The 25,558-nt window shown below is 38.5% G+C and overlaps 1 protein-coding gene across 7 annotated transcripts in view; it reads left to right on the top strand.

Moving 5' to 3' along the window:
- The window catches only part of DGKB (diacylglycerol kinase beta), an 885,919-nt gene that overhangs the window by 76,839 nt on the left and 783,522 nt on the right, over nt 1-25,558 (top strand). The window lies entirely within an intron of this gene.

The following is a 25,558-nucleotide window of genomic DNA, read 5'->3' as shown; positions in this document are numbered from 1 at the left end:
TTGATATGATTTTACTTGGTATTTATTTTAAATGACATGTTATATACCTACAAAAACAGATTATGGGTCCTGTTCAGCATCAGGATAAAGGTCTTTTGTGTTTGTGAGTAAGTGGACTTGAAACTACTTGTTTGGCATGAGGAAAAGGAAAATCACTAAATCTAGAAGAAAAAGAACTGGCTGTTAGATGCAAAACTGAGCTTGGAAACCCTCCAGCTGTAATAGGTGTGATGCAAAGGATAAAGCAGTTTGGGAGAATAGAGATTGGTGAGTCTGTAACCAAGAAGAAGGATTAGCAGAAGGAAGAGGAAAAGTGAATTATTTTTTTTCCCCCTTGTTTGTTAGCATAACATTTCTATAAGACTGGGAATAGGGAGTCTTAGATACATTGTGGCCAATCCCACATGTATAATAAGAGGTTGTAAAATAAAAATAAAGAATAAAATAGATTGTAAAAGAAAGAGAGGGTATTTGGGTGTGTGTATTAATACAAAGATAAGCCATGGTGATTTGCTTTATAGTGTGCAATTTTTAAATATGGTTATCTTTACATATGAACAGCAAGATCGTATTTATGTTTCTACCATGGATTTTTGAAAATATATATATTTCACAAACTGAGTTTCACCTGTAAATATGGGGGGCAGTGAGAAAATGAAGCAACTAAGAAATAGAAAGCAGCAAAAGGTTGCTGGGAGCATGATGAGTAGAGAAAAAATAAGCAGAGAATGTCATAGAATGGTGATTATGAGTGACGAAAATGCAAGAAATGGACAGTGAGAAAGAACCAATAGCACATAGTAGTGAAGGAGGCAGAAGGTAGAGCAGCTGGCTGGAGATGCTTATGCCAAGAGTTGGGGCGTGTAGGAGAGAAGTGACAAGAATGGATTGAATGATGTTTTGAAGGAGAGGTGGAAAAAATGATTAAACTCAAATGAGGGATCTTGAATAATAAGTAGATAGGTGAATGATAATAAGACTCACATTTATGGGGTACATATTATAAGACAGGAACTGTCTTAGAATGTCTGTTTATATGAAAAGGCCAATAAATAGGTATTCCAGTCTTTCTAACTGGAGGGCTGAAGTGTTCTGGGTAAGGTTTTGAGAGTGCTGGTGGATATTTGCAAGGAAGATGCAAATTCCTATAAGAACCTGTGAGCTTTTGCCATCAATAATGATTAAAAATAAACAAAACAAAACCAACAGCAACTACCAAATCAGGGGGAGGAGGGCAAATAATTGGTATCAAAATGTGGTCCCAGCTTCAAAAACTGTTTGGAGCCCCTGAAAGCATGGTTCATCTACTTATCTCATGAGGACAGTTTAGTCCAGAATGGCTGAATTCTTGTCAGCATGTTTATACTCAGTAGTTTTGAAGTTGACTGGATGGCATCACTGACTTGATGGACATGAGTTTGAGTGAACTCCGGGAGCTGGTGATGGACAGGGAGGCCTGGCGTGCTGCAATCCATGGGGTCGCAAAGAGTCGGACACGACTGAGTGACTGAACTGAAACTGAAAAATTGGTTTACCTATGTTTTCTAATTTTTATATGCTCTTTACTGTAAATATTTCTCAACATCTTTATGGAGAGTATTCTGCTTGGCATGGTGGGAAATGCAGATATGCATTTTTGGAATTTACAGTTTAATGAAGGCTAGGAACTGATGGATAAATGACTCTAGATCTAGATAAAATATAATCTAAGGGCTACAAGCAAAGTTTAAGTATCTGTAGGGTTACAGTGTGCCACTTGAGATAGAGAGAAAGTGAAATCTTCATGAAAGAGGAATTTGAAATGAATTAAAAAAAAAAGACAAGGTACATGCAGAAAAATGATATATTTTAAAAGAAAAATTTAGCATATATTTGAGAAAGTTGAGATGAGTCACATTTAGCTACACCACAAATTAAAGAAGTGAGTGAATTAAGGCTGTAAAACTGAGATGGAATTAAAATACACAATACCCAACTTGAGCTAGACAGTGAAAAGTATTTGTAGGATGCTAAGGGTTGGTTGTTATGAACAGCACTATAGCCAAAGAATCTGAATTTGCAAATATGAGAATAGTATTTGAAGCAGACTGAAATTATGGCAGTGAGCTGCTGCAAAAAACTAAAAATTTGAATGGAGAAAGATGATAATAAAAACATAGATTTAGTATTATATCATTAAAACTAATGGAAGAGAATTTAGGCAATAATAAAATATGAGACTTGAGAGAGAGAGAAGCAGATTTCAGCTCTAAAAATTTGATTGGAAACATAGGGGAGTTTGATGACATAATTCCCCAAGTAAAATAAACATAATGGTTTTGTTTAGGTTATATTGAACTTAGCTGGACTTTTAAAATATATTTTCCAGTGCTCAGGTACCTATAGGAAGCATACCTATGGAGGCACTAATATAAAATAGATAAATTATTGCCACATCAGCTATTTATTATTTAGAATAACATTTGCTCAAATATTAAAATTGCATTTGAACAGATAAGTAGAATTTAATTCTAAAGTATTAAATATATTATTGACTACTACTTTTATTTTATTGGCTAAGGACTATGGGAGTACATTTAATTACATCATTAAAATACTTCATTTTGTAATGAATTTACAGAAATACCTATGATAGGTATAATAAAAATTGTCAAATATAAAAGTTGTAACCTATTGAGACAAAGACTAATGGGCATTCAATAAAATAGTGAGCAATGACACAGTGAGTATAAGAACATTATTAAAACAGATTTTTTAAGAAGACAAGTTAACTGTAAAGGAAATAAATAGTGCTGATTCCATGATCATTAAACTTCTTCTCTTTTTTAAATAACCTCGACAGCAATGAAAAGTGCTAGATTTAATCCTTGAAGTTTCCTATATAATTAAAACACAAAGACCATTACAATTAGGACGTATCTTTGTGTAATAAATTGCCATTGTCAAAACATAACTGGAAACAAACTTATTAGCCTGAAGATTATAAAAGGGATATATTCTCCATGCTATTCAGTACATGTCATCAGTTTATTTGCAGCCTTTAAGGATCAGATTTTTCATGTTGCGATGCAATGTTGGCAAAGTGACATTCTTCCATAGTCTATTAGCAAAACGCTGTATTAGATTTTAATTACTTTCTTGATTTTAATTGTTTTGTGACTTTCAATAAGAAGTTGTTTGTATATATTTAATGACTCAATTTTTAAAAGTTATTAACTTAAGTCTATATTTGTAGCATGCCAAAGTCATCACTTCATGGGAAATACATGGGGAAACAGTGGAAACAGTGTCAGACTTTATTTTTTTGGGCTCCAAAAGCACTGCAGATGGTGACTTCAGCCATGAAATTAAAAGACACTTACTCCTTGGAAGGAAAGTCATGACCAACCTAGATAGCATATTCAAAAGCAGAGACATTACTTTGCCAACAAAGGTCCATCTAGTCAAGGCTATGGTTTTTCCAGTGGTCATGTATGGATGTGAGAGTTGGACTGTGAAGAAAGCTGAGTGCCGAAGAATTGATGCTTTTGAACTGTGGTGTTGGCGAAGACTCTTGAAAGTCCCTTAGACTGCAAGGAGATCCAACCAGTCCATTCTAAGGGAAATCAGTCCTGGATGTTCATTGGAAGGACTGATGCTGAAGCTGAAATTCCAATACTTTGGCCACCTCATGTGAAGAGTTGACTCATTGGAAAAGACCCTGATGCTGGGAGGGATTGGGGGCAGGAGGAGAAGGGGACGACAGAGGATGAGATGGCTGGATGGCATCACTGACTCGATGGACATGAGTCTGAGTGAACTCCAGGAGTTGGTGATGGACAGGGAAGCCTGGTGAGCTGCGATTCATGGGGTCGCAAAGAGTCGGACACGACTGAGCGACTGAACTGATCTGAACTGAAGGTTATATGTGATATATTTCAAATAAGTGTTTTATATGCTTTTGGGGAATGAAGGTGTGGTTGTCAGTTTCTTGGTTGAGATGAATTGAATTCATGGAACTCTTACCCCGACAAAACCAAATCACTCAGTGTTAGTCCTATAATACCATATAGATCTTTTCCTCAAGTTATCTGACCTTGAGTTCTCTCCACAATTGCCATAATATATCGTGTCTTACTTTGTTTAAGCTGCTAAAATGAAATACCACAGACTGGGTAGCTTATAAAGAATAGAAAGTTATTTCTCATAGTTCTGGAGGTTGGAATTCTGAGATCAGGGTGCCTGCATGGATTCTGATAAAGGTCTTCTTTTGAGCTGCAAACTGTCAGCTTCTTGTATTCTCACATGGTTGAAAGAGCAAGAGGGGCAGAAAGTTCTCCTGGGATTCTTATAAAGGCTCTAATCAGAGTTCTAGCTTCAGGACCTCAGGAGAAATTGTCATTTCCTCCTCCAGGGGAACTTCCTGACTAAGGGATTGTACTGGGGTTTCCTGCGTCTCCTGCAGAGCAGGCAGATTCTTTACGGCTGAGCCATCAGGGAAGCCCATTTACCTCCTAACCACCACCCTCCCAACTCATATTGCAAAATAGGATTCCAACATATGTTATGCATTTGGGGAGACACAAATTTTAGTCCATTATACCCTGCAACTATACATGTTTCAACTTCTAGGCTTTCCTCATAATTAATTGGGGAAAAATTAAATGATATTGGCATAGCATTCCTGGTTAGGCAGCTAGCACATCAGTTTGTGTTCAAGTCCTGGTCCCATCATAGTATAGCAAAGTACATTGTACTTTGTCTGACTTTCAAAAGTTATATAACATCTCTGTGTCCCAATTTTCATACTTCTAAAATGGGAAAAATAATAAATATGTCAAATGTTGTGAGTATTAAATTGAATGAGTTAATATATGTCAAGTAATGAGAACAGTGCCTTGTGAGTTGCAAGTAATGTAGCTGTTTACAATCATTATTTTAATAGAGAAGGAGGGACTGTTTTGTTGGCTGTTTGAACATATTGTTGATGATCGAGTTAAAAAGTGCCACATTTTGGAGCATGTAGAACCAATGTCTTTTTTCTGCTCCAGGACCAAATTTTTCTCACAAGGTAGAAGCTTCTGGTGCTGTTGGCAGCCTCAGATGTGTGTTGTCCCCACAAATGCTCAAGGCAGCTAATGCGAAGCCCGCTGTGGCTGCCTACAGCATGCTGAGCGCATGCTCCTGTTTAGGTTTTCAGACTGAGTCACTCCATGGGAAGCATTTCCATTGATATGTGGGAGAGGAGTATAATTTTCTTTCCCACTCTTTATAAAAAGTCATCCAAACTGTTGTTGTAAGATGAAGAGCTCTCACTCCTGCCGTGTAGAGAATTGAGCTTACCAGATTATTAGTTTGTCAGTGCTTCGTGCTGTGGTTTCAAGACATAGCAAAGGGTTAAGAAATTCCAAATCTTTTCATGGACGAAAATATTTTCTATGTAAAATCTACACAGTATTTCCAAGTGATTCATTATCTGCCCACATATTGTCACTTAGGATTAGCTTTTTATTTGCTATTTATAAAGAGTGTTATAGAGCATGTAAATTATTTTTGAGAAATACCGTGTTATTACAGTGAGAACACTTCCGAACTTCATAAATTTCATATTGTTTATAGCAGCTGGCATTGTAGAGAGTTGCAAAATTATATGATGAACTTGTTCTTTTCAATAAGGACCAGTGTGCCTAATATTTGGATGTAGTGTACAATTTCTTCCATTGGAGAGAGGCGTGCAGTATGACTTTGTGGAAAGAACACAGGCTTTGCAGGCAAACTAATATTTGACAGCATTGAACCCCTGTTCTATCTTCAACTTATTAGCCCTAGGGCCTTAAGGAGGTTATATATACTATCTGAGGCTCAGCTTACTCACCTGGAAAAGTGGAATTCCACCTCACAGTGTTGTAGGATTTAATGAGACAGTAGCCATCATCATCAATAATAGATTTTTAGTATCCTAAATACAAGTATTGATTCTTTTAATACAGTAAGCCTTAAAGAAGGCAGATGATCTCTTAGGAAGATTACTTGGCCCATTGCTGTGGCACAATAAGTGATGGCAAAGATCAAAACAGTAATAATTCATTTAATATTTCTTACAAATATCACTTTGTTATTTAAAAGGCTGTTAATCATGTGTCACAAGTAGGAGAACCTGGAATCCAGGATTCATCAGGTCCTCTTATCTCCAACAGCCACAACCAACTCTCAAAGGGCTTTGGTATACGGGACAGAGCTTCTAACTGTGCCTGTGGCTTTTGCCCCCAAAAGTACCTTTCTGCTCTCTTATTCTGCTTCATTGCACTGGATCCTGTGTGGACTTCCATGATGCCCTGTCTTAAGTGGAGTCATTTTTCTTCATCCCGCCCACACATCTTTCTCCTATTTCTGGAACCTCCCTTACTCTGACTTATGAAAAACATGGGAGGGAAAAGAGAGGAGAATACAATCAGCACACAATTGTAATAATAATAAAAAAATTGTCAGAGTCCTTTGCTGTCTTAAGTAGCTTTCCTCTCCCAAGAAACCCCACGCTCCAGCATGATGATCTGTATCTTTGAGATATCTTTTGGGCTTGATCCATACCTGAAGGTTTAAGGAGGTGGAGGGAGAGACTAGACCTCCCCTGTGCATATTCAGCTTATTGGTAAACAAATTTAGATCACATATTAGCCCTCTAATTCATCTCAGTGGGATTAGCTCTCTTACAGTTTGTCCTAGACTCTTTGTTACATTGGCTCTGTTTTGGGAGGCCAAGCCACTTAATGTTAATTACTCTCTTTGCCCAGACAGAAGAACAAATGGCTCAGAGTCAATTAGCATAGTGGCTAAGAGCACATAACATCTTGTTAGGTTAAACTGGGTTTGAGTTCAAGTGCTGTGATGCGCACCTTGTTTTCCTCACCATGCCCTAGGATTGCAATAAGGATTCAGTGTGAAGAGGCCTGTGACGTGCTCAGTACTCAATCAATTACTCTTTTGTTGGGAATCCTAATGGTGGTGATGGAGGTGATTTCCTATGAAAATCACTTCTACTACTCACGCAGACTGTCTTGACTTTGCCCTGACACTTGTCTGCAGTTGGAACATGTGACTCTATTTTAGATAATCCATGTCTTTCATTTCCGACCCTGTTTCTTCTTATTCACATTGGTTAACTCAGCAGTTCCTGGCTCTGACCCAGATTTTATTTCTGGAATGTATGTTGGCTGCATAATCTCTTTCGCCTCATCTCTGGCTTTGGTTCCTATTTGTTGTACTGCTTCAGGCCGAATTTCCTGTTGGTGGCTTCTCTGGGTCCATGTAGCTTAAGTTTTTCAATACCTGAATCTTGTAGTAGTAAAAGAAAGTAATAACTATGAATGTCTGAGTTTCCATTATTTCAGTATCCTGAAAAAACATCGTTTTCAATGACTTTTAACATCTATTTTTTTTCAACTTTTCAAAAATGCCCCAAAGCCATAATTTAAGACTTATGGTCAAACAAACTTTAATATTGAAGTTAGGATTTCTGAGAAATATTTTGATCAGAGTGGACTGAATTGGGCTATGATTGGAAAAATTAACAAAATCTCAGTGGCTTAACAAAACAGAAGCTTATTTCTTGCTCCTATTTACATTTCCAAATCTGAATCAGCAAATGGTTTAATTTCACATTGTCCTTAATCAAGTCCCAGTCAGATGGAGTAGTCATCAGCTTTAAAAATTGGCACGTGCTGTGACAGAGAGAAATAGACTTTGTACATTGGGGGCTGACTCTTAAGACTTCATCCTGATAACGTCATTGCTTACGTTTCTTTGGCCCAAGCAATCCACATGATCACATCTAACTTGAAGGGAGTACAGAAGTGCATTCCTTCTGTCTGTATAGCATTGGGAAAGAGAGAAATATTTGGTGAAAACTACAAATGTGAACAGTAACTCACAAGTATTTCCTATGGAACTTTAAGAAAGTCATTGCAATCTCTTTAAGGTTCTGTTTCTTCACCTTATAAAATGAGGCTAGTACTCCCCACTTATAAATAATTAGTCTTGTTGTTATTACTAATATTAGTATGATGAATTGTAACAAACGTTATCACAAAAATTCATGCAGGTTAAATAATGCACTTCATCCTTAACTGAGTTGTAAATTAAAGGTTGTTATTTTCTAGAAATTTCCATAGATGCTGCCATCTACATTTTAGCAGGACGTGCCCCCCACACACATACGCACTCGCGTGCACATACACACACACATGCACATGCACTAATACAAGTATGTATAATTCAGTTCAGTCACTCAGTCGTGTCCGACTCTTAGCGACCCCATGAACTTCAGCATGCCAGGCCTCCCTGTCTATCACCAACTCCGGGAGTCCACCCAAACTCATGTCCATCGAGTAGTTGATACCATCCAGCCATCTTATCCTGTTGTCCCTTTCTCTTTCTGCCCCCAATCCTTCCCAGCATCAGGGTCATTTCCAATGAGTCAACTCTTCGCATGAGGTGGCCAAAGTATTGGAGTTTCAGCTTCAATATCAGTCCTTCCAATGAACACCCAGGACTGATCTCCTTCAGGATGGACTGGTTGGATCTCCCTTGTAGTCCAAGGGACTCTCAAGAGTCTTCTCCAACACCACAGTTCAAAAGCATCAATTCTTCAGTGCTCAGCTTTCTTCGCAGTCCAACTCTCACATCCATACATGGCCACTGGAAAAACCATAGCCCTGACTAGATGGACCTTTGTTGGCAAAGTAATGTCTCTGCTTTTTAATATGCTATCTAGGTTAGTCATAACTTTCCTTCCAAAGAGTAAACGTCTTTTAATTTCATGGCTGCAATCACCATCTGTGGTGATTTTGTAGCCCCCCAAAATAAAGTCTGACACTGTTTCCACTGTTTCCCCATCTATTTAGAGGAACTTAATTTTACTCACTGCTTGTTATTTAGCCAGAAGTATTTAGTACCTTTTACTCTTAGGAAGTATGCTTGGTTTCAGATAATACAGAAATGAATATCATGGTTCTTTTAATCAAAGCACTTAGTCTATTCAGAGAGACTAAATACCATGGCAAATGATGATAAAGCAATAAAATACTTAACTCCTGCTATTATATATGCAAGGTTTTTTTAAAATGAGATACAGTTGACATATAGCATTGTATTAGGTATACAACACAATGATTTGATATGTATTGCAAAATGATGACCACAATAAATTTAGTTAGCATCTATCACCACAATTACGATTTTTTCCTTATGATGAGAACTTTTAAGATGCACTCTCTTAGCAACTTACAAATATATAATACAGCATTGTTAACTATTGTGACTATGCTGTTCTTATAAAGGGGAGTTTGTACCTTTTAAACACACTTACCCATTACACTCACACCCTGCCCCTTGCCTTTGGAGAAGCACGATTTTGTTCCTGTAAGATTCTGAGTTCCACATGTAAGTGAGATTATACAATATTTGTCTCTCTTCTGACTTACTTCACTTAGTATAATGTCCTTAACGACCGCACATGTTGTCACAAATGTCTTTCTTTCTAATAGATAGATAACATATGTATAGCTATATTATAAATTATATATATATATATATACACACATAATTTTATTTGCCATTTGTTTCTGGACCGTTAGATTGTTTATATATCTTCGCTATTGCAAATAATGCTGCAATGAAAATGAAGGTACAGAGATCTCTTCAGGATATTGATTTTATTTCTTTCAGATAAATACTCAGATGTGGAATTGCTGGAAAATACGGTAGTCCTATTTTTAAATTTTTGAAGAATCTCCATACTGTTTTCCATAGTGGCTTCACCAATTTTTATTTCCATCAACAGTGTACAAGGTTCTTGTGCACATCCTTGCTGATACTTCTTACCTCTTTTTGATGATGGCCATTTTAAGAGGTGTGAAGTGTTATCTCATTGTGATTTCATGTGGCATTTCCTTAATGATAAGTGATGTAGAGCACCCCTGTTGGTACCTGAAATAAGCGTCTTTCTTTGAGCAAATGGGTGTTTCAGTCCATAGCTTCTGCACTGTGCCCTGTGGGTCAGACTGATATTCTGTTATATCTGATATTCTGTTATAGACTTGTGAGACTTTGGAACGTAAACCCTGCTGGCCAGGAGAGCCAGATAATTCGGGGGTATATCCTCTGGGCACAGCTGCAAAAGCTGGGGTACCAGACCTGTGTGCAAACTCCTTTCTGGAATATCAGGCCACCTGGAGCAAGGCAGGTAAAGAGAGAGAGATCAAAGATGGTGCCTGCCAGCCTCCTGTCTCTGGAGAGTATTACAGTCAGCCCCTGCTGCTGCTGCTGCTAAGTCGCTTCAGTCGTGTCCGACTCTGTGCTACCCCATAGACGGCAGCCCACCAGGCTCCGCCATCCCTGGGATTCTCCAGGCAAGAACACTGGAGTGGGTTGCCATTTCCTTCTCCAATGCATGAAAGTGAAAAGTGAAAGTGAAGTTGCTCAGTCGTGTCCTACTCTTTGTGACCCCATGGTCTGCAGCCTACCAGGCTCCTCTGCCCATGAGATTTTCCAGGCAAGAGTACTGGAGTGGGTTACCATTGCCTTCTCCAATGGGTATTAAATTAGATGCTTGCTCCTCAGGCCACAGCTTTTAAGCTAAGAAAATAGTCCTTTTTAATGAAAAGACTGGACTTCTTTCCTACACAAAATGTTGCATATTTTCTCCTGGAAGAAATCATTTTACTCATTTAAAATACTGCATCACTCCATGATCTCTCAGTGGTATTGATTACATTAATATACCTATATCTTCATCTATGTACATACAGATGTCTGATAAACAATACATAATATAGTTTCATTTTGAAATCTGAGCATTACATGTTTAATCTGCTGCCTCTGCACTGGACCTGGGGCCTTAGCCACAGTAAGTCTGCTTGGGCTGTAATGAACATTTTCTCAGTTCCCAAAAGCCTTGTGGGCCTTCTAGACACAAGCCCCATTGGCTTTCACAGATAGATGTTTTGGAGGCTCCTCTCTCAAGTGAAAGGATTCAAAGCTGGGGCACCATATGCGGTGTTCAGACCCCTGGCTCATCAAGGAAAAGCTGGTAGTTATGAGTTCCCTCCTGGTTGTGGATCACCACAGTGGGGCTGGGGCTCATGGCAGAATTGTACCTCAGCCTTTACTACCTATTTTGATGTGGATTTTTTCTTGTTTGCCCTATACGTAGGGGTCATTCACATCCTCCTCATTCACAGAGTTCTTACTTAGGGAATTATTCCATGTAGCTGTAGAGGAAGTGAGTTCAGGAGCTTCCTGTGTCACCATCTTGAACCAAAATCTAGCAAGACTCTTTGAGAGCTTTTAACTCTTCACATGGATAGGTGTTGAAAAGGGAGAGGAATTTTAATTGAAAGTATTGAATAGAGTTTTTCAAAAAGCAGAGAAACTCCAAATAGATATCAGAGCACGTGTTGAGGCATGAAAGAAAGTTGGGGAAGTAAGGAAGAGTTGGAAATGTGTGTTGGTGTATGTATATATTTGTGTCATAGCAGGTATGTGTGTACACAGACATGTGTATGAAGACAATACTAAAGAATTCAGCACCAGTCATATAATACAAATCTGTAAGTGGCATTAATAAAACATTGCCTATCAACATATAATCATTGGGAGAAATTAAAGATATTGAGTGGAAGAGAGGCAGAATATATACAAGCTCTTTATAGAATCTTAGCCATGAGAAAAAAGAGGAAGACTCAAAGTTAATCAAATAAAAAGAGGGATTTTGTTCTTTCACGTAGGAAAGAAAGACATGTTTATAGGAAACAAGTTGGGAAGCATATAAAGAGAAACACTTGGTGATGAAAGATTTTGAGCTTATGGACAAATTTAGAATTATGTTTTGGTTTTATTCAGTTTTCTTAAGTCCTTCTCTACTGTTTATTTTCTTAATGTATTAGTTTTGGTCATTATCAAGTTATATAACCTTTCTAAAGTTTAATTTTCTCTACTGTGTAATTAAGAAAATAAAAAGCCCACTCACAAGAATGTTGTAAGTCTCAAATAAAATAATATGTGTGGAAATGCTTTGTAAATGGCAAACTACCATATGTAAATTAATTATTGTTTTTATTGTTACTATCATTAGAATGTTCTGAGTTATCGTTCTGCTATTTCTTTTCCTTTTTGTAGTTCAGTATCTCTGTTTCTCCCAAATACACATTTATAATTTTATTATTTATTGAATTGTACAGTTTGTTTCTGTGAGATTATGTGAGAAATACATCCTGTTTCTTGTGGCCTAATTTTCCATAATTTATCTTCAAATCCTGTTGCCTCTTTCAGAGCCTTGCCTAGGCATCATCAGGTACAAGGATTATTTTTGCATACTCCCAAAATGTATTTTATAAGGAAGAACATTGGCAAGACTATAGTGGGTCTGAGATCTTACCCTACTTATAGTCTTAGAAGTTACCTTGCTGAGGCTTCATGATGCTAGAAGAAGATGCAAGACTCCTGGGTCAGAGAAAGAGGAGTTTATTAATCATGTCACAGAAAACATGATGTTTCTTGTGTTTTTATTGGCTCCCCTACTTTAGTTTCCACAGGGAAATAGGAAAAGGGCCAGGTGACCTTTTTACAAGCCGTGAGTTGAGTAAGGGGAACTCCCAAGTTTAGGGAACCTGAATATTTTATAACAGACAGTAAACAAATATGCCTTTTTGCCCAAAATGGGGTCACAATCTGTGTCTCTCATGGTTTTCCTCTCCAAAAGCATCCTTGAAATGATAGTTTTGGGAAAAAATTAGTCTGTGCCTATACTTGCAAAACCGACAGAAACATGAAAGAAACATTGAGAATTGTTTCCCAATGAATATAAACTTGTGATAGTCTTTACCACCATAATCCATTCAGTTCAGTTCAGTTCAGTCGCTCAGTTGTGTCTGACTCTTAGTGACCCCATGAATCACAGCACGCCGAGCCTCCCTGTCCATCACCAACTCCCAGAGTTCACTCAGACTCACGTCCATTGAGTCAGTGATGCCATCCAGCCATCTCATCCTCTGTCGTCCCCTTCTCCTCCTGCCCCCAATCCCTCCCAGCATCAGAGTCTTTTCCAATGAGTCAACTCTTCGCATGAGGTGGCCAAAGTACTGGAGTTTCAGCTTTAGCATCATTCCTTCCAAAGAAATCCCAGGGCTGATCTCCTTCAGAATGGACTGGTTGGATCTCCTTGCAGTCCAAGGGACTCTCAAGTCTTCTCCAACACCACAGTTCAAAAGCATCAATTCTTCGGCACTCAGCCTTCTTCACAATCCAACTCTCACATCCATACATGACCACAGGAAAAACGATAGCCTTGACTAGACGGGCCTTTGTTGGCAAAGTAATGTCTCTGCTTTTTAATAATGCTATCTAGGTTGGTCATAACTTTCCTTCTGAGGAGTAAGCGTCTTTTAATTTCATGGCTGCAGTCACCATCTGCAGTGATTTTGGAGCCCCCCCCAAATAAAGTCTGACACTGTTTCCACAGTTTATCCACCTATTTTCCATGAAGTAATGGGACCAGATGCCATGATCTTCATTTTCTGAATGTTGAGCTTTAAGCCAACTTGTTCACTCTCCACTTTAACTTTCATCTAGATACTTTTGAGTTCGTCTTCACTTTCTGCCATAAGGGTGGTGTCATCTGCATATCTGAGGTTATTGATATTTCTCCCGGCAATCTTGATTCCAGCTTGTGTTTCTTCCAGTCTAGCGTTTCTCATGATGTACTCTGCATAAAAGTTAAATAAGCAGGGTGACAATATACAGCCTTGACATACTCCTTTTCCCACAAATTGTTGAAAACTTTCCCATCAGATTGCCTTTCAGTTCATTTAAAGACAACTTCAGATTTGTGCCCAGATGTCTCCTTGTCTTGGTCTCTGATTCCTCTTCTTTCCCTGCACCCTAACACTAGATTTTCAGGTACATCCTATTTACACCCTATTTTTCAAGATAGGAGAGTCACCTACTTTTCTATATTCATCCAGAGAGGATGAGGGAAATACAGTTAGTTAAAGCTATTTTAGAGCCTACTGTGAAAAATAGGCATAATTCTTACATTTTATTTTTTAAAAGTCAGTCTTTTAAAATACAGTTACACAGACACACACACCTTTTTCTGGCAAGTAGCAATCATTAATTTATTTTTCATTGCTTTGTTATAGAATGAACACAGAAAGGAAGGATTTGGGAGAGGGAGACCAAAAGCTCCACTCCAGGCAAATTCTCCCCTTTTGTTGAATATGTTGCCCCTTCCCTGGTGGCTCAGCTGGTAAAGAATCCGCCTGCAATGGGAGAAACCTGGGTTTGATCCCTGGATTGGGAAGATCCCCTGTAAAAGGCAACAGCTACCCACTCCAGTATTCTGGCCTTGAGTATTCCATGGACTGAATGGTCCATGGGGTCTCAAAGAGTCGAACTGAGCGACTTTGACTTTCAGAAGCTCAAATAGTAACACGTTCTGCTCCAAAAGTACTGATGATATGAGGCAGGACCCTCAACATTCATGCAATTGCAAGGAGTTCTCAAAGTGAAAGTGAAAGTTGCTCAGTTATGTCCGATTCTTTGCAACTCCATGGACTATATAGTCCACGGAATTCTCCAGGCCAGAATACTGGAGTGGGTACCCATTCCCTTCTCCAGGGGATCTTCCCAACCCAGGGATCGAACCCAGGTCTCCCCCATTGCAGGTTCTTTACCAGCTGAGCCACCAGGGAAGCTCATTTGAGCTTCTACAGCTCGCAAATGATAAATGACTTCTAGATCTTTTTAAGACTTAGGATAAATTAGGATATCCTAATTTATTGTTAAATTAGGATATCCTAATTTATTGTTAAATTAGGATAATCCACTGTCCCTTGAAACATGCCCCCAAACTGAAGACAGTGGGAAGTCAAAACTCTCATCTTAAAAAGTAAATAAATAAATCAGGAAAAGAGTAAAATGCTGGTAGCCATAACTTCAGCTTGAACATGAGCATCCCCCAGATGTTTACAAAATTCTGCCAAATCTTTCTCATTTACAGTTTCCCTATAGGTATCAGAAGTTGGTAGTGGTAATTTTTTAATTCTTTCAAATGAGGATCTTTATCTAGAAATTTACTCATCAAAGATATGCTTTAGTTATGTATTCAAGGAGGTAGCCTGTAATGAAAGGAATCCCAAGGAAAGCACAGAACAGAGGTTATATTCTGATTATTGGTGGGATATAATTTGATGTGATTACTGATATATCCTGTTACCAATATCAAATAAACTGTTTATGATAGGAAAATATTGTAAACATTTTTAAGCTTATGAGCCAGAATTACTTTAAAATATCAACCTTTCTGGGAGGGCATATTTTCCTTTCCACTCCCGTCATAAATTCACTTCACGAATGGCAGAATTTTAAAGAAAATTAGACATCTTAAACATTTTGGAGTCTTTGGGACCAGAAAATTTGCACCGTCATGATATCCAGCCTCTTTTCTCTTCTTGGGTGTCAAATACATCACGTGTTTCTCTCAGTGTCTCTGGGAAGTATTTCTGAAGCAGCAGTAACTACTTTCACGGGCCTTTCACGAGGCATTGTTACGTGGTACACGTCCATTTCATGATGATTTCTGCCATCTCCCAAGCTGCTTTCTGGCAAAAGAGCCTTGCAGAACTCTTCCTCCTTCTTCCACTATTGGCTGCCATCAGCATTATATTGAATTCTCTGCTCATTTTCCTTATACTACATTATCTCCAAGTCTCATCTAAAAAACATAGAATTGAAAAATGAAAAACAACACCGTTAACTTAAGAGTTACTTAATGTAATCCTTCAAAGGCTCCATCTTGGAGAAACAGACATTTGTAAATGGATCACGGGTAAAATTCCATGTCTCCTATAATTATACGTTGCTTCAGTATTCCTGAGTCCGTATTCCATATAAAATGAAAGCACTCTTTCTCCTACTTTGTAGGTTCCCTTTCATCTACTTCTTGCAGGTCCTTTGGTATCTGAAAACTTTCGATATCAAAAAGTTTCTACTTTCTGTTGGCTCCTTTCCACTGCAGTCTATAGGCTGAGACATGTGGATTTGTTCTGATGATATTTTGACTTCTAACTGACCATACAAGTTGGCACAAAGGCATGTAAGGAGAACAGGTGAAGATTACCACTCAGTCTTTCCTGTGAGAGGTAAAGAATAGGTCAGTACCTAAAAGAAGTTGAAATTGACCTTCGGTAGCAGCATTAGTCTACTTAAGGTGCTGAGTCCACACGTACCATTTTTCTGAAGCCTTGTTCTCCTCTGGCAACTTCAGAGCCTTCTCAGTGTAGTCAACCCAGGTGCACAGATTTTTTTTACATTTAGACCATAGAGATATGCCCATATTCTTTCTAGGGAAATGTGAACAGTAATGCCCAGAGGTGAACTAAATAATAATAGTCCCCTGAGATTCTGTCCAGAATTCTTCCTCTGTTAGTGCAGACACCTTGGAATCGTTACACTTTTCTCAGGGTCTTGCAAGTCAGGAGCTCCAGCAGGACACCATTACAGAAGTGCAGTCAGATGCAATAGTATGGCATTTTTGTCCAGCTCTAGGGAAGAGTCCACTTGAAACATAGTTACCAGCCTGTACTATGCATTTCTCCAGAATGTCTTCCTCAGTAGTAGGTGGGATGATTTTTTTTGAAGTGAATCCTGTAGCTTGCCCACTGTGTCACCTCACTTCATAAGGTGAAGATGGGAAGTTCTCATTTCAGCCACCTAAAGTGTCTACTAACATCTCAGCTTTCGATTGTCTGTATCTTATAAGTTGATATGACCCTTGCTTTATCAACTATTTTTTTTTTCTGATTCACCATAACCTCTGACTTTTCTTGATTCCTTTGAATTAATAACAACCACAGAGATACCCAGACATCTATGAGAGATGGATGGCTGGCAGAGCATGACACTGGGCCATATAACTGCTCCTCCCAGGTCTTGTTTGAATCGTAACTGGCTTTCTTTTTCTTAGCCCTCCTATCCAGATTATTTTGTAAAAACGTTCTAGTGTATCACAGAATTGCATTTAGTTTATCTTCCATTGCCCAGGTGATCAAGAACTTAGCATAGGTATCTGGACATTTCCTTCTCTAATAAAAATTTGCTTTTGAAACCACTAATAGTATAGAACTCAGTATGCAGAGATACTGCCACTTTCTCTAGTTTTTCCTCCACATACACACACACGCACACACGCACAATATAGCTTTTTCGTAACTTTTGAGTGGAGACATTATTCTCAAAGCTTATATTTCTCCTTCAGGTTCACTTCAGAGTCCAAGATATCTCAATGTTGCCAGTGCCTTTTCTCTTAAAATGCTCTATGACTCTACTGTCAAGTAAAAGACCACAATGGAAGTTTCTGAAACTGTCTATTGTATGCAGTAGCAACCCACTCCAGTACTCTTGCCTGGAAAATCCCATGGACGGAGGAGCCTGGTAGGCTGCAGTCCATGGGGTAGCAAAGAGTCAGACACAACTGAGCGATTTCACTTTCACTTTTCACTTTCATGCGTTGGGGAAGGAAATGGCAACCCACTCCAGTGTTCTTGCCTGGAGAATCCTGGGGCGGTGGAGCCTGGTGGGCTGCCATCTATGGGGTCGCACAGAGTCGGACACGACTGAAGCGACTTAGCAGCAGCAGCAGTAGCATTGTATACTTGGCTGTAAGTGTAACCATTCCGAAGGTCAGAAGTCCTGGGCAATGCCTTCTCCAACTAGTCCCATGCTATTACTCCATACGAAATTCAAAGGGTGTTCAGGTGCTATCCATGTTTCACAAAGAATGTAACACCATGAATATCTGGTCCAAAACATAACCTAGAATACAAAAAATGAGAAGAAACATTTGTTCATCTGTTCTGCCTTTTCTTCTCCTGTTTTCCTTCTTCTGTCTCTCTCTCTCTCTTTTTTTTCCATAGCTCTTTGCAATGTCTTGGCTCCCTCCTGCCTGAGTCCCACTGGATCAAAGCTGGCAAGACCACTATTTTGGTGTCCTAGGTAGTTATGATCAGCTATTATTCATAGCTTCATCCCATGAGGGCAAAAGATAGCTCATTGCAGACCTTGGGTCTATTTTAGAGTATTCAGAGTGGTGTGCTTTTAAAGTAAGCCAAATGTTTGCATGCTGATATTTATTATTACTCAGAACACATCTTGGATGGCAAATATAATGTACTGTCTAATACTTACAAACAGTTTAGCATGAGTTCATTTTGGTCATATTCTTCGAAGTACCTGTGCTTTAACTATACTGACATATTTAATCCCCTTAGCAACTCTATGAGGCCAGCAATTATTATGATTATCTCTATTTTACAGATGAGGAAATTAAAGTCTGGAGAAATTAAATAATTTGCCTATGGTCATAGAGGTATTAAAGTATAGAGAGACATGGTTCAAATCAGGTGGACTGTGCCTTGAATCCATGCATTTAATCACCATGCTATACTGTTATCCTTTGTTTGATCATTAGTTTAAAACAAAGTATAAACAAACAAAATTGCTCTCCAGCAGAAATGAGAATAGGAAGGAGAAAAATGAATGAAGGAGTTCAAATTATTCATAAAGGACACGCATATTTGCTATGACCAAGAAGACAAAATATAAAGTATGATATTTCTTGAAGGCTGCTGGGCTGTGAAATGAATCGTTTTCCAAGTGTTGGAAAAGGTGTAAAAATACACCATTTAAGGCAGCCTGAAGATAGTTCCAATGGGCAGGGAGTTGGAGTCACTTTGAAAACAGTAAGAGTTTCATGAAAAAAATGAGTGATTATGGACAGAAACTTCGATGAAGAAGCTATATTTCCCCCCGGCAGAATCTATTTCTGGACTTTAGTAGGAAGAAGCATGATGGGGTCTGCCAAGTTATTTGAGGAAGCATTTAAAGGCTTGGCTCCTTTTTATTGCAAGTTTAACATTACTGCTCTTTGCAAGCCCCTGAGCAGTGTGGGCAAAATCAAATAGGCTGCCTCAGGCAGCAGCAGTAACAAGAAATGCTGAAGGTATAATCTAGTAAGTGGGCAAAGGGAAGTTTGCAATTGGAGGGTTAATGCAATTGACAAAAATGAAATGAATCGGCCAGGAAGCCCAGGATAGCTCTGTGTTTGTGTTCCTTCTGCACTCTACCTCATAGTCTATCCTTTGTTGCTAGGATGTAGAGGTAAGAATTCAGTTATGTTTTTGTTTTAATGGGTAGAAATTCAGTTATCCTTTTCTTTTGAATAGAGAGTTGATTTTAGGGAAAGGAGAAGTAGCCTGGATCGCTTGTTTAAATTGTGAATGTTTTGAAAAGTATTTTTGTAGAGTTGGGGTAATGCCTTGTAAGGCGGTAGCCAATGAACAGCCTGAAATGGCAACCCATTCCAGTGTTCTTGCCTGGAGAATCCCAGGGATATCAGAGCCTGGTGGGCTGCCGTCTCTGGGGTCGCACAGAGTCGGACACGATTGAAGCGACTTAGCAGCAGCAGCAGCAGTGACTATATACGGAGAAGGCAATGGCACCCCACTCCAGTACTCTTGCCTGGAAAATTCCATGGATAGAGGAGCCAGGTGGGCTGCAATCCATGGGGTCGCTAAGAGTCAGACACGACTTCACTTTCACTTTTCACTTTCATGCATCAGAGAAGGAAATGGCAACCCACTCCAGTGTTCTTGCTTGGAGAATCCCAGGGATGGGGGAGCCTGGTGGGCTGCTATCTATGGGGTCGCACAGAGTCAGACACTGCTAAGTCGCTTCAGTCGTGTCCAACTCTGTGTGACCCCCTAGACGGCAGCCCACCAGGCTCCCCCGTCCCTAGGATTCTCCAGGCAAGAATACTGGAGTGGGTTGCCATTTCCAGCCTAGTACATCTAAAAGATACCTGGCTCTAGAAAGGAGATCTTCAGTTCAAGCCTGTAGGGTGCCATGTATTTCCCCCCACCTAGAAAACTTGCAGAACAATAGCTGAGTGAATGCTTTGTAATAGTTCTGCTCACCTGGTACATAATTTTCTTAGTTTGGCTCCAATTTATATGTCCATCAAGCAAGCTGTTTCTGTTTGGACTAATCCATATGAAATGGCTCCTTTATCATGAGAATTGAAACATCTAAAATTATTATTTTACAATCAATAAAAATAGACCCTTAAGTGTTGCTTTATATAACTTTGTAATGTGATCTCAAATAACAAAGACTAATCAAACCATCAATTCAGTGATTTAAATAAATGGTAGGTGTAAATAAACTTAATGTGCCTCTGATCTCCAGAATAACCTAACTTGGTTGTGATACATCAAACCGTATACACAAACTTCTCCAAATCTAGGATAATGAAGAAACTTTCAAATATGTTAATATATTTTTTAGCTATATAATGTAGCATTCTGAATTCTAATCAGTAATGAAAATATTTTGCTACTAATTTTCCTCTCCTAAGTAATTGAATTTGATCCATCTCTCGCCCTCTTTTCATCTCAGGCTGTATTCTATCTTCATTCTATTTCATTCCTATTTTATTCCCTCAAATACCATTTTTTAATCATAATTCTGAGAGAGAAAGTTATCATCCTAGGAAAAATTAGTATCCTCATTGGAAAAAACAAAATTATTTTATTCTCTGACATGGAATTTTGCCTCATTTATTAATTGCTGTTTATTTAGGGAGAAAATAAATGACGTGAAAAACATAACATATCTAAAAGAAAAGTTAATAGGGTTACAGGTTATGCTAATATAGACTGGGGAGTGAGAACAATGAAATGAATTAAAATTATTTTTAAAAGCCATGTATTTCTTTTCAGGTAATCTGTAAAATATAGAGAAAGAGGAAAAAATGTAATACCTTTAGTTTCACTTCTTTCTTCACTGATAATTTATTTTTCTAAGAGTTGTTTGTTTGAAGGTAATTGATTTTAAATATTGCTTATTTTTCTCTCAGGTAAGAAAATAATCATAAATTTAAAAATTTATCTCTGATATTGTTAAGTACTATCAACTCTTTGCATTCTCTCAGTTGAAATTAACTAAACTATAAAGCTTTCTATGTCCTTGTGATATTTTTACCTTTAGTAAGATACTATAATAGTTATGTGTTTTCCTCTAAAGACTAATTTCTTTTTTAAGGTAATTTTTATTGGAGTATCATTTGTGTTACATCCAAAAGCTAATTTCTAATTTGACAAAAATATCCTATATTCAGTATATACAAACATAATGTTTTTAAGAAACTGCTTTAAAAATCTGCTGGTTTAGGAATCAAAAGTTGTTATTGAGGATATAAGAAATGTTAATCAATTAAAAATTAAATGTTGCTTCTTATCTACATATTTCAATATTCTATCCATTAATTTAGTCATTTCTTTGTCCTTCCTAATTTAACTTTAGTTTGCACTGAGGTCACACTGCTTCCTCAATTATAGTTTTTGAAAAGATTTTTTCCTTCTTTGTTTTCTTTTAATGTACAAAGAAATATTAGGCTCATAACTTGTCTGAAATGACATCAGTTCAGTTACTCAGTCGTGTCTGACTCTTTGCGACCCCGTGAATCGCAGCACACCAGGCCTCCCTGTCCATCACCACCTCCTGGAGTTCACTCAGACTCACGTCCATCGAGTCAGTGATGCCATCCAGCCATCTCATCCTCTGTCATCCCCTTCTCCTCCTGCCCCCAATCCCTCCCAGTATCAGAGTCTTTTCCAATGAGTCAACTCTTCGCATGAGGTGGCCAAAGTACTGGAGTTGAAATGACATAAGTAGATATAAATTTAATTATCAAATGAATTGTTCACAATTGTCCATGAAAAAAAAAAAATCAGTTGATCTAAGAAAGAAATGGAAAATTTTGTCTGGCCTAAACTGAGCATACAACCTGGGAGCAGCAAATCAGAAAGCTCTGAGACCTGTTCTACCCTTTAGAAGTCAAAGCACAGTTATATCAGTTTTTTGAAACAGAGGGCTGCCCATTCAATGATGTATTATTGAGTTTACACAAGGTAGATCTGCAAGTACAAAGTGTTGGGTCATCCTGACCCCTTACAAGATCAAGAAGGAATGTATCTTTTAAGGAGTTGTCTTGTTGGTTGTTAGGAGAATATTGTACTTTATGGTGGAGCAGGTATTTCTGCCAATGGGGAGGTTTGTTCAATGCATAATGTAGATATACAATGCACAATTGGAGGGAAATTGGAGGATAAAGGGCAGAGAAAAGTTTTTTATATGTTTAAATTTTTCATGTTTCACCATAAAATATGAATTTCATCTCACACAATAAAAATATATAAATTAGTTTAAATTTTCAGTGAATTTAGCTGCAAATAGATTACATCATTCAACTATACTTAAAATATTGAGTTGAAAAATATTATAGTTTTAGAGATACATGATTTCTGAGATGAAAGAAAAATCTACAAATAAGCCATCAAAATCAGAACTTCAAAGTCTTAAATTTGTGATTTTGTGCTTGGAAGAACAGTTGTAGAACGCTCTAGTAGTTCCATCTGTCGTTTAGTAGTTTATGCTGATCCTTTCATAAGCTCCCTTGTCCCTTTATGTAGTCCCTCATTATTCTTTCACTATGAAGGGGAACAGAATTTGCCATCCCCCAATATACCTCTTTGGCATTTCATGGACAGAGGAGCCTGGTGAGGAGCAGTCCATGGGGTCACAAAGAGTTGGACACGACTGAGTGACTAACACTTTCACCCAGGTGGTGTGTGCACCCAACAGGTGAGACTTCAGAATTGCAGTTTTGAGGGTTCCCACTTATAGTCCCAGACCAAAAACTGATATAGTCATCAGCTTGTGAGCAAATTGCAGGTCTAATGTCATGTTAATCTTTTTTATAATGTTATTTATCTTACAAGTTATAGGCTTTTGTTAAGCCCTATGCACGGTTGGCTAGACCTCCTCCAGGGACTCAAGAATTCCAAGACTTGCTCCATATTTTATCTATATTCCTGCTCATCTTACTGGTAACACTCTGTGCACCTACTGGCAGATACATAGTCAGCACAGTGTCCAGGCAGGTCAGAAGCAAGGTCAGAGGCCTGCTCTGCTTTCTTGTCTCTAAAGCCTAAACAAGACTATTTCCACTTAATTTCCCTATCACCTCCCCTAAATGATCTTTCCTAGGTCAACATCTTTCTTTTGTCTTTTGCTTGAAATGGTATTTAAGGTGGTGGCTATGGCCATTTTGGACACTCAAAATGGGTATTTTAAGTTTTCCTGGGTTTCTCTCACATATATAGGATATGTGCTATGCTCAGTCACTCAGTCGTGTCCAACTCTTTGCAATGCCATGGACTGTAGCCCACCAGTCTCCTCTGTCCCTGGAATTTTCCAGGTAAGAATACTGAAGTGGGTTGCCATTTCCTCCTCCAGGAGATCTTTTGGACCCAGGTATCAAACCTGTGTCTCTTGCATCTTCTGAATTGGAGGGCAAATTTTTACCTTTGTGCCACATGGGAAGCCTATATAGGATGTATACATTATTATTAAAATTTTGATTTCTTTGTTGGGAATTCAGTAAATTTCCAACATTTATTTAAGTTGGCAAGACTGAACTTTAAACTTATCAAAAATATTATGAAGCTATTTTTAAGTATATATACCATAAAACATGGGGGCTTCCATGGTGGCTCAGAAAAGAATCTGCCTACAATGCAAGAAACCTGGGTTCTGTCCCTCAGCTGAGAAGATTCCCTGGAGAAGGGAATGGCTACCCACTCCAGTATTCTTGCCCAGAGAATTCCACGAACAGAGGGGCGTGGTGGGCTACAGTCCATGGGGTCACAAAGAGTCGGACACGACTGAGAGACTAATACTTTTGCACTTTCACCCTAAAACATGGGGCTTCCCAGGTGGTTCAGTGATAAAAAAAATCTGCCTGCCAATGCAGGAGATGCAAGTGACATGGGTTCAGTTCCCGAGTCTGGAAGATCCACTGGAAGAGGAAATGGCAACCTATTCCAGTATTCTTGCCTGGAAAATTTTATGGAGAGAGGAGCCTGGCAGGTTACAGTCCATGGGGTTGCAAAGAGTCAGACATGACTGAGTGACTGAGCACACACACATACGCACCCACACCCACCCACACACACCCTAAAACATAATTATTGCAAAAGGTTTACCTAAAAACTCTTATCCTACTTATATCTATCTACAATAAGTCACTTGCTTCTAACAATTTTGTTTGGATTATTCATGAAAACCCATGAGACATTGGACAAACTCAGCCATTATCTCAAGCTAATTTTCTTGCTGACAAATTTTGTAAAAGATATAATATGAATTTATTTGACTAGTAAACCCAGGCAGAATTAAAGTTGTATGTCTGCATTGTATGAAATACTTATAATTCTGAATTGTACCATGCTCAGTCATGTCTGACTCTTTGCAACCCCGTGGACTGTAGCCAACCAGGCTTCTCTGTCTGTGGGATTATCCTGGCGAGAATACTGGAATGGGTTGCCATTTCCTCCCCCAGGGGATCTTCTGAGTCAAGGATGGAACCCATGACTTCTACACTGGCAGGCAGATTCTTTACCAGTGAACCACCTGGGAAGTGCTTGTAGCTCTGAAGATATGCTATTTTAATTAAGCCAACAAATTTCAACTAGCTTTTATTTATGGAAGATTACCCCAGATCATATGAACTTGAAAAAAATTTGGGTTAGTTTCTATATTTCTGAGAATTTTAGTGTACCCCAACACCACCCTTATGGCAGAAAGTGAAGAAGAACTAAAGAGCCTCTTGATGAAAGTGAAAGAGGAGAGTGAAAAAGTTGGCCTAAAACTCAGCATTCAGAAAACTAAGATCAGGGCATCTGGTCCCACCACTTCATGCAAATAAATGGGGAAACAATGGAAACAGTGAGAGACTTTATTTTTTTGGGCTCCAGAATCACTGCAGATGGTGATTGCAGCCATGAAATTAAAAGACACTTGTTCCTTGGAAGGAAAGCTATTGAGAGGGTAACAGGCAGGAAGGCCAGGGGTCTCCAAAGGAGGAAATAGCCTGCAAGTGTCAGACATTTTTCTCTCTCTCAACTGGCAGGAGGAAACAAACTAGTGATATTTTTTTTCCTTCTCTATACAAATTTAAAAGGATGGTCCTCTTAAAATACTGTGTTGCCATAATGACACCTAGTTTCACCTGAAGTTAACTATTCTCAAACCTTGAGATAACCAATGCATTTTTCTTACGGAAATATTTGTCTTAAGCTATGCTAATGTACTATACATTTACCCCAAACTCTGTCTTCAAGTCAATTCTGCCTAATGGCTCAGAACCTACTTGACAAACCAGCATGTTATACTCAGATATTGTTCCCCTAATCTATGTAAATGAAACTATTTGTATGGTAATCTGTCCTTCTACAAGATTCAAGTTAATCATTTTATGACCCAAGATGAACCATTTGGTGCCAAGATTACCCCAAAATGAATCTTATGGGTGAGGGGCCAGGTGCCATTCTGAGGTTTAAGACATTCCTTTCTTTCATTAACAGACTGCTAGTGACTATATAACATCCAGCTGAAGACTAGCAGG

The sequence above is a fragment of the Bubalus bubalis genome, chromosome 8 (genome assembly GCF_019923935.1).
Source record: "Bubalus bubalis isolate 160015118507 breed Murrah chromosome 8, NDDB_SH_1, whole genome shotgun sequence".
Taxonomy (NCBI): Eukaryota; Metazoa; Chordata; class Mammalia; order Artiodactyla; family Bovidae; genus Bubalus; species Bubalus bubalis.
Note: the sequence above shows the minus strand (reverse complement) of the source record. Positions and strands in the feature narration are given on the sequence as shown.